Genomic DNA, 9,939 nt, shown 5'->3' with positions numbered 1-9,939 from the left:
GAAGAAAAAAACTTTGGGTGTGTGTTTTCAATGGCAAAAACACATGAATCAGTTTTCCGATCCCCCCCGCCCTTCATGCACACCTTCGTACAGGGAGTTTATCACAGACAAGGTGGGGGGCAATTTTGTGGGGGACTCTTCTTTAAATGTTAGCAACGTCTCTTGGGACAGTAGCCAGAAAGGGGGGAGTATGGAAAAAGAAGGGAACTGAAGAAGAGGCCTGAGAAAGATGTGATATCAAAGATAGATGGGATCATTGTGCTGATTAGTTTTCATGTGCCTCTTGACTCCTGCTTTCAGACAAGAATAGAAACAGAACAATGGTAATGGTGCAATAAAAGCCATTCATGGCATATTTTTGAATCTGACCAACCACGAAGTTGAAGAAGTCTTACTGTAAATTTGGTTTATTGGTTGTTGTTTCTTCCTCTTTTTTTTCCCTGATTTCCAGCATGATTTGGCGACCAAAGATCTCTCTGGAACATAGTGATATAGTAGTTGAGCTCCTGGAGCCTAACTGTGTAGCTTAACTAAGAAGCTTAAGGGGTGACAGGATCATAGTCTATTTGTACCTAAATGGTGAACAAGTATTTGATGATGGGCTGGCTCTTCAGTGTAGCAGACAAAGGTATAACAAGATCCAATGGCTGGAAGTTGAAGCTAGACAAATTCAGACTGAAATAAGGCATAAGTTTTTGGCAGTGAGGGTAACTAACCATTGGATCACTTTTCCAAGGGTCATGGTGGATTCTCCATCATTGGCAAGGTTTAAATGAAGATGGGATGGTTTTCTAAAAGATCTGCTCTTGGAATTATTTTGGGGAAGTTCTCTGGCCTGTGTTGCACAGGAGGTCATAAGAACATAAGAATGACCATACTGGGTCAGGCCAATGGTCCATCTAGCTCAGTATCCTGTCTTCCAACAGTGGCCAATGCCAGGTGCTTCAGAGGGAATGAACAGAACAGGTAATCCTCAAGTGATCCATCCCCTATTGCCCATTCCCAGCTTCTGGCAAACAGAGGCTAGGGACACCATCCCTGCCCATCCTGGCTAATAGACTAGCAGAGGTCAGACTAGATGATCAGAGTGGTCCTTTCTGGCCTTAGAATCTAGGAATCACTGTCCTTGAATCACATATTACAAGTTCTAATTCAAAGAGTCAAAATAGTCAACCCCTCTGAGGCCTGATTCTTTCCTGATTTTCACTGGTGTGACTCAGGAGCAGCTCCCTCAAAATCAATGGCATTAAACCCAGTGAAGATGAGAAGAGAATCAGGCCCTCAGTACCATTGGTATATTATCCAGTTGCTCTATTTGTGTGGACTTGTGGTCTGCACTGTGTAACCGTTTCATCTACCCTCTTAGTTACAGGACCAGATTCTTGGCTGTTGTAAATAGGTGCGGCTCTGAGTTACATCCCTTTACACCAGTTAAGGATTGGTCCCAGTATATTTAAGGGAGGATAAGGTACATAGAATCCATAAAGTCCTTCTGCCCTAAAAGGGGTATCCAACTCTGAAGAACAAAAATCCACTGAACTATGTCTCTAGTTCTTGAGAAAAGATGATACTTTTATGCAGCTAAGGCAGGTCATTATATGGCACGGACTGTATCCTTCTGAGCTTCACTTTTGTAAAGTAACCCTGGGATGCAAGTTCAGCCCTTCTATTTATCAGCATCATAGAAAGTTTGTGCTTTGTTTTCACCAACAATGTGCATGGAAGTCGTGGTTTTCACTGACCGCGAATGGTCTGCTTTCATTTTATATTAGAATGAATGTTTGATCTTCTGTTTGCCCATGGCTGAGGGGACGGAAATAGCAGGGAATTAGTTTTTAATGCTGTTTATACCTGAAAGCTCTTGAAATCAACTATGCAAGCTTTTTATGAACTCTGAATCTGAGCTATTTACAAAATGTTCCTCTACCATCATTTTCATTGTATCCTTTGAGGATAGGACAAGAAGCAATGGGCTTAAGTTGCAGCAAGAGACGTTTAAGTTGGACTTTAGGAAAAACATTCTGTCAGGATGGTTAAGCACTGGAACAAATTGCCTGGGAAGGTTGTGGAATCTGCATCATTTGAAGTTTTTAAGAGCAGGTTTCCAACACCTGTCAGGAACAACCTAGTTATTACTTAGTCCTGCCTTGAGTGCAGAGGACTGGACTAGATGACCTATTGAGGTCCCTTCCAGTCCCACATTTCTATGATTCTATGAGATTTTGTACACACGAATGGGTGGAGAAGGACTGTTCTTCATACAAATGCTCAAGGCCATGTGCAAAAAAGAGTGTTTCCTAGTCTTTATTTGTTGTTCATAATCAACTATTCACTGTCTGTTGCTTGATTTTCCTTATTCTCTTGTTTAAAAATTGTCAGTCCACCAGTCAAGAAGGATCAACGATACTATGTGATTTAAGTGTCAATTCATACACCATGAACAGTGAATAGCAAATAGTCAATATGATCAGACAGCGAACATCCCATAGGTTAAAAATGTTTGAAATAACCTACTTTGACTAATATCTTTGCAGAAATCAGAGTTAGTTTGTGAATCATTCAAAATGAAACAAAAAAACTAAAATCAGTGGGACAACTTATCTAAAATAAGCAAGAGCTCTGTTGTATATGGGTTTTATAGATACACACATACTTGTACCTCAATCAACCATCTTTATTCAAATTACTGTGCACCTCCTTCTGCTCCCTAATATATATGAGACAATAGAAGTCATGGGCTTTGCAGCGCAAAAGAGGAGTTTGCATGTGTAAAACAACTTACCTTGCTTCAGAAGAGTTGATACATTCTGTACGAAACTTGGGCTGAATTAAAATTGTCGATAATTCAAACTTTAGAGAAATTTGCCTTCCTCCATCCATTGTGTGTGTGTGTGTGTGTGTGTGTGTGTGTGTCTGTGTCTGTGTGTCTGTTGTGAGGATAGCAATGCACATTGCCAGGATATATTCTGTTGAGCACTATATTTGCACATGGTTGTGTGGAAGGATGATGAAATAATACAATAGTCTATTGAACCAGAAAGAAGAAAGGCGATACTGAAATACAAGAGAGATTAGATCATAATATTAAAACATTGGCTATCTCATTCCTTTGCCATGCCAATGAGCAAGAAAGGGGATTTTATTTACAGGTATCTTACACTTACTGATGTGTGTTTGTTCTATGTACAATGATCCTCGATTTTTTTTTAAAAAGGGGAACAGGGCAGCTCAGTAAGGGCATGATCCAAATTTAACTGAAGTCAATGAGAGTATCCATTGGCCTCTCTGATTAGGAGCAGCCCTCAAAATCCCAAGAGAGTTGAGAACGTTTCAAATTTGTCTATACTGGCCATTACAAAAAGTCTACGTGGTTTGGAGTCAAGACAAATGCTGTGAGACTGCGAATAGTCACATTACCGGTTATATGTCTCATTCCAAAAAATGTCACCTACGGCACTTCCCATCATGCTGTGGTGCTGATCCAGAAGGAAAAGTGGTACGAACTGAATCACCAACACCCTGTCCTGTCCCATGTTTAATTTCATTGGGTGTTTCCATCCAATATGATGGCATGGTTTTTATTGTTTGTATTATTGTAAGTCCTAAAGGCCCCAGTTGGTATCGCTGCTCCATTGTGCTAGATGCTGTATATACACATAGAAACACACAGTCCTCCCCTGAAGAGCCTCCATTTTACAGATGAGAAACTGAGGCTCAGAGAGTGAAATCTTGTCCTCAGTGAAGTAAATAAACTCACGGAGGCTTCAGTTAGGCCAAGATTGCATGCAGAAAGAATAAGTGACTTGCCCAGGATCCTCCAGGAAGTCTGTGACAGAGGCAAGAATTGAATCCACACCTTCTGAGGCCTAGTCCACTGCCGTCACTACAAGACCATCTTCCTTAGCTTTAGGAAGCACCCAGCCTCAGGTGGTGTAATCCACATCGAGTTAATTTTCACATGTCAATCAACCTGTTAAAATATAGGTTGCATTTTACAATTTGCCATTAGAAATTCTGTAAAATACCTAATTCATCCCTATCAAGGAGGGTTCATATCTGGGGCAAATTCTTTCTGTAACATGAATCAATTTATTAATAAATAGGGCCCAGCCAATGAGGTCAGATGAAACAAAACCCAATTCAAATCTTCACAGAAAACTTGAACCAAACCCAAACTTTTTTAAGTCCAAAAGTTTGGGCTTTTATTGTCATTTTCCCAAGGGTCTCTGTGCACTTCCCAGTTTCAGCTGGGACCGGAAGTAAAAATGCAAAGCTACTTTGGGAGCTGATTACTAGCTTTGTTGTGTTTTTTATTTTATTTTAAGAAAATATTTAACCCGCAAATTGTAGTTGGTGGACAGCTGGTGCAGCTTGTGTATATGTGAACACAAAGGCGACTTCCCGTCCTGTTGGCTCTCTTCATATTGTGTTTCAGTCGCCTTTCTTTCCTTCTTGTATATGTTTTAAGTCTATGTGAACCCAAGTAAATAAGAATCTAAATTTAACTTGCCGCAGGCTGTAACAATGAGATGCAGATATGGAGACGGTAAGGTGCCGTCTGCTGGCCTGAGCGGAGAACTGTAAACCTCAGTTCTAATCCCAGCTGTAGTAGAATATGCCTTTAAGAGACCCAGTAGTAGACCCCACCAGGTTGGGTGTGGGCATAGTTCATGCAGCATGATCACTGAGCAATGAAGATCAGCTTACTGGAACTAGCTGGGTTGTGCCTGTGTAGGTGGCCATGTCTACTCAGGAAAGATACAGCAATTCAATTGAAGTCAGTTTTCAATCTGATTTAGTTAAATGTTGCACACTTGTGTGGGATGCTCCATTTTTGGTTTGCTTTGATTTAGCTTAAACCTTTTCCCCCCACTGACTTAAGCTAACCTGCAAATGCTACTTTTAAACAGAAATAAGAACGTCCACACAGGGGATTGCACTGGTTTAGCTACATTGGTTTAAATTCACATCTTAGGTCAAACTAATGCAACTTTCTCGTGCAGACAAGGCCCACATTAGTTGTCTCTGTGTCCAATACCAACCTGGGGATGTCACACTGGCTCTGCCACTGATTTTTCCTTCTAGCCTTAGTCAAGACAGTTGATGATGGTGTGCCTCTGGTTTACCGTTTTATAAAATGTGGATTATAATGTTTACCTCCAGGATAAGGGTGTTTGTGAGTTAACTACTTAAGGCTTATAAAGCACTTTGAAGATAAAGAGCTATAAAAGTGCTAAATTAGGAGGCTAATACAGGACTAACTAGACTGTACAGAGAAGAATGAATGGCAGCTGTATTTCTCTGATAGGTGAGTAATAGAAAGGCATAATCTTCTGGGAGAGAGCGAACAGCTCACTAAAAATATCATACAGGTTCTTGATTCTGATACAGTTTAACAATGGGAACAAGGAGTAAAGGAGAATTCTCCAAGGCTATGTTGATGATCTGGTTCAGTGTTTCTTAACCACAGAGTCACGACCTCCAGGGGTCATGAAAGTCCATCGGAGGGTTGTGAGGTGTTAAAAATGTTATTACGATGTAAAGAAAAAGAAATCTGGCTCCCCTACTCCCCACACGCCCCTAACCTTCCAGGTCAAATTTTCTCTATCAACCTCTCGAAATACATAGACACACACATCAGTTACATAGGCTTTTTTAACTCTTATGGCTGGCCTATGCTTGGAATTTACATCGTCATAGCTACGTTGCTCAGAGGTGAGACAAATCCACACCCCTGTGCCGAGTAGTTAAGCCCCGGTGTAGACAGCACTAGGTCGATGGAAGAATTCTTCCATTGACCTACCGACCACTTCTCTGGGAGATGGATTAACTAGAACGATGGGAGAACCCCTCCCATCAGTTCAGGTAGTGTCTACACTGAAGCACAAGCACTGTAGTGTTTCAAGTGTAGACAAGCCCTCACTTTTAGAATAAATGTAAGGGGGTTTGAAAAATGTTTGGTTTCAGAGTAGCAGCCGTGTTAGTCTGTATTCGCAAAAAGAAAAGGAGGACTTGTGGCACCTTAGAGACTAACCAATTTATTTAGTCTCTAAGGTGCCACAAGTACTCCTTTTCTTTTTTTGAAAAATGTTTGACTTCGAATAAGGGGGCACCAACCTGAAAAGGTTGAGAAACACTGATGCATCTGAAGACGTGGGTTTTTTACCCACAAAAGCTTATGCCCAAATAAATCTGTTACTCTTAATGGTGCCACTGGACTCCTCGTTGTTTTTGTAGATACAGATGAACACAATTACCCCTCTAATACTGGTTTAGTTGACTACCCAATTGGGGGGACTGACAGGCACCCTTTGGGGGGGTCAGGTATCCGCTGCATTCCTAATCATTATGGGAGGCTTCTAAACGTATCCAGTTCATTTCCATTTGAGAGCTATTACATGCAGAGCAGAAAGATGGTTGATCAACAACTGCTCTTTTAGAACTTGAGCCACCACCAACCATGGGAGTCTGGCTACGGATTTCAGTGGGTGTTGGTGCCCTCGTGTCTGTGTGTTTGTGAACTTGACATTTGTCCGTGTGCCCAATACCTACTACTGCATTTCAGATTTGAATCTGTTTACTGTGCAGCCTCCTAACATTGTATTTTAATTGGAATACTGAGTATTAAAATTGAGTGCTATAAGGGTCTTTGCCAGCACAGTCCAAACCACTTGTACTATGAACAGAACGGGAAATTATTAGTAATTATAGCCTTGACTTGCATTGTTTAGAAATCAACGTTCCCAGTTCGGGATCCAAGAATTTTGAATTCATCATTAAGCTTTTCCGTTTCCGCAACATGGAACTCGGGGGCTTTATTTAGCTATTTAGATCCGCAAATAAACATAGGCAAGGCAGCGCTCAGCATCACCACGCCTGACTTATAGGTGCCTAGAAAATCACCTTAGTCTGAGTTCTACACCTATGCCTCCTGTGCAATGAATGGGGAGAGATTGGCGCCTCAGAATGGGGTTCACAAAAGCCAGCGCGTTAGGCAGCTCCTTGCCTAAGCTAGCCAATGGGAGATGCCAAGGAGAGGAGTGTGTCCAAAGCCCTTCCCTTCTCACAGAGATCGGCCCCAAGCTCCCAGCTACAGGAAGGTGCCTCTCTCTGTTTGGCATTCCCCGCTGCAAACCCTCCCGCGTTAGGTGCCGGTGCCATTTTTTTGCAGGAAGTGAGAGAAGGCAGAGCAGCTGCCTCATAACATTTAGCCCAGTGGTTAGGGTCTTCAGCTGGGATGTGGGAGACCCCTCGTTCAGGTCCCCCTCCCACCCACATGGAGGGAATGGTAGGGATTTGAATAGGGCTCTTCCACTTTGCAGGTGCGTGCCCTACGCCTAGGCTTTGGCAGACTCAGCTCGTCCCCCGCTCCAATGACTTTTTAAAAAAAATTATTTCTCCACAGAGGAAGAGCTTCCATGGGAGAGACAGAGGGAGCCTCCCTACCCCCATCAGGGTATCCCACAGCCCAGTGGCAATGGCACCCATCAGAGATGTGGCAGATCTCACCTCAAGTCCCTTTTCCCCTCCAGATGGAGGAGGAATTTGAAGCAGGGGTTTCCTATATCCCAGCTGAGCACCCTAGCCACGGGGCTAAAAGTTGTGAGGGAGGGCGCCTCCTGCTGTCCTTTTGTGTCAGCTTGCCTATGGGGCCCCAGTCTGCTAAGGGACATCTGATCACGCTCACGGGATTAGGCCCCACTAGCGAATTAGGCTGAGGAACACCGATCTTCCGCTCATTTGTGCATCACTCTGGGGCTTAGCAGTGTTACTTCCTCTGAGAAGCAGAAAAAGCAGCCAGTGTACCACCATCAGCAGCACCAGCCTGACCCTCCTCTTCCCCCTCAAGTTCCCCATACCCCAGCGGCCTGACCAACCCTCCAACTCAGACAGCGGTGCACGTGGGGAGCTGGGGGTGGCTCCAGGCCTCTTTGCCCTTTACCTTCTCCACTCGTCATTGCATTCCGGGCCCCTGTCAAATTCACCAGCAGCTGGCAACGGGGGTGGCCCCATAACAACAAACCCACTCACCTGCTGCCAACATAGTGACCAGAGAGCCTGCCTGACCGCACAGCATGCCAGGAAGGAGGGGAAGGGAGCCAGGTCCTCCAAAGTAGGCCGAGGTCTGAGTATTTCTTTCCCTACTTCCCCCTCAGAGATGCAGGAGGCAAAAGATCCCTTTAACCAGCAAGGCAGTACAAAAACCAGGCACCTGACAACCCATGTCCTGCAGAGCCAGAATCATAGGTGCTTAAGGTACTTTTGCTGCAAACATTTTGGCACTGAGCAAGTTTAGGTGCCTTCGGGACTCAGGGGCAGCTGAGCAGCAGTTTTGTGAATCCCAGTGGGGCCTGATTGGGGGATTTAGGTGCCTAAAGTGGCAGTTAGTCACCAAAGTCCTTCAGTGAATGTAGCCCACAATTTCCAAGGGGCTGTACTGGGGATCTGCAATAAGTGCAAATTCTGTTGCAATGAACAAAGACATTCATAACAATAGTAATAATAATAAACCACGCTGTAATTAATTTACGTTGATGTGCCAGCAGTGAACCCAGGGCTGGTGCAAGGATATTTTGCGAAACTTCCACCTTGCGCCCCAGAGAGCTGCAGTAGGAAAGGGAGCGCTCAGAACCGCACAGCGCAGCCTCTCCGGAGAACTTTGCTCCACCGAGGAGCCGGGCGGTGAAGGGGGAGAGGGGTCGCAGGGAGAGGCAGCGGTGCTTAGTGTTTGTGCTGTTGATTACACATAAATCACCAGATTCAAGAGTCATCATGGTGAGGAGCCTAGGCAAGCAATCACACACGCACACACACCCCTCCCGGGAAGATTGCAGCCGCAGCAGCAGCGAGGCCAGGCTGGATGCGAAGCGGGATCGGATGGAGCGCAGCGCCCTGGCAGAGAGAGGGGAAGCCCATTGTGAGGCACAGGGACCTCAGCGGCTCGCTCGCTTTGGAGAGGCTCTTCAGGGAGCTGGGGGGGAGCTCCAGGCAGGAATGGTATGGGGGGGACAGAAGTGCCACCGGAATGGAGAGCAGCAGAGCGCCGGGGGAAGGAAGGCGGGATGGGCGGACAGAGGCACACCCTGGAGGGTCAGCCTTGGGCGTGCCACCTCTCCCCTTCCGACCCAGCATTCCCTGTCCCCTGCGTCCTCTCCCCCCTTCCCTCCATCACTGTGTCTCCTTCCCTCCTCCTCCTCCTCTCCTGCGTTTTCCTCCCTCGCTCCCTCTCCAGAAACAAGGGAAGTGCCTGGGAAATGCACCTGAGGCAGGTCGCCGGAGAGTCAGCCCCGCTGGCCCCTGAGAAGATGCGCCCTGCCTCGGGTCCAGGGCACGGGCTTGTGATGAAGTGCGAGCCGCCACGCCTTGCCGCGGGCTTCTCCCCGGCTGAGAGAGGCTGGATGTTGCCCATGGGGGCGATTCCCAAGCCCCTGGATTCCGGCTCCTTGATTTATTTGCCCCAGACAGAGGTTTCCCCTGGCAGGAGAAAGGAGCAAAGATGAACCCTCCTTGCGTGCACGGCTGGGTTGCCGTGAGGCAACCTGCGCACAGAATGGGACAGAGCTGCCCAATGTAGCGTGTGGAAGCGACAGAGAGCAAGGGAGACACGGGTACGGGGGAAGGCGGCTTGGGGAAAGGACCCAACTGCGCCCCTTCCCATTTTGGATGAAGCAAAAAAATAAGGGGGGGCACCACTTTTTGGCACCCCCAAATCTTGGTGCCCAAGGCGGCCGCCTAGTTCGCCTAGTGGTTACACCGGCCCTGAATGAACCCTTCGCAAGGAAAACCGTCGTGGTAATGTGCCAAGATTCGCACTGGGGAAGTGGTTATTTTCATATTTTTACTACTAAAAAAATCTTTTATTAATATGATTGTATTAAGAATCATTACCGATGTACGGCGCCCAACGTGTGCTAGGCTCACTATACAACAAATAGAAGG

Source organism: Natator depressus, chromosome 2 (assembly GCF_965152275.1).
Source record: "Natator depressus isolate rNatDep1 chromosome 2, rNatDep2.hap1, whole genome shotgun sequence".
Lineage (NCBI taxonomy): Eukaryota > Metazoa > Chordata > Testudines > Cheloniidae > Natator > Natator depressus.
The sequence above is the reverse complement of the archived record's forward strand: the minus strand, read 5'-3'. Positions refer to the sequence as shown.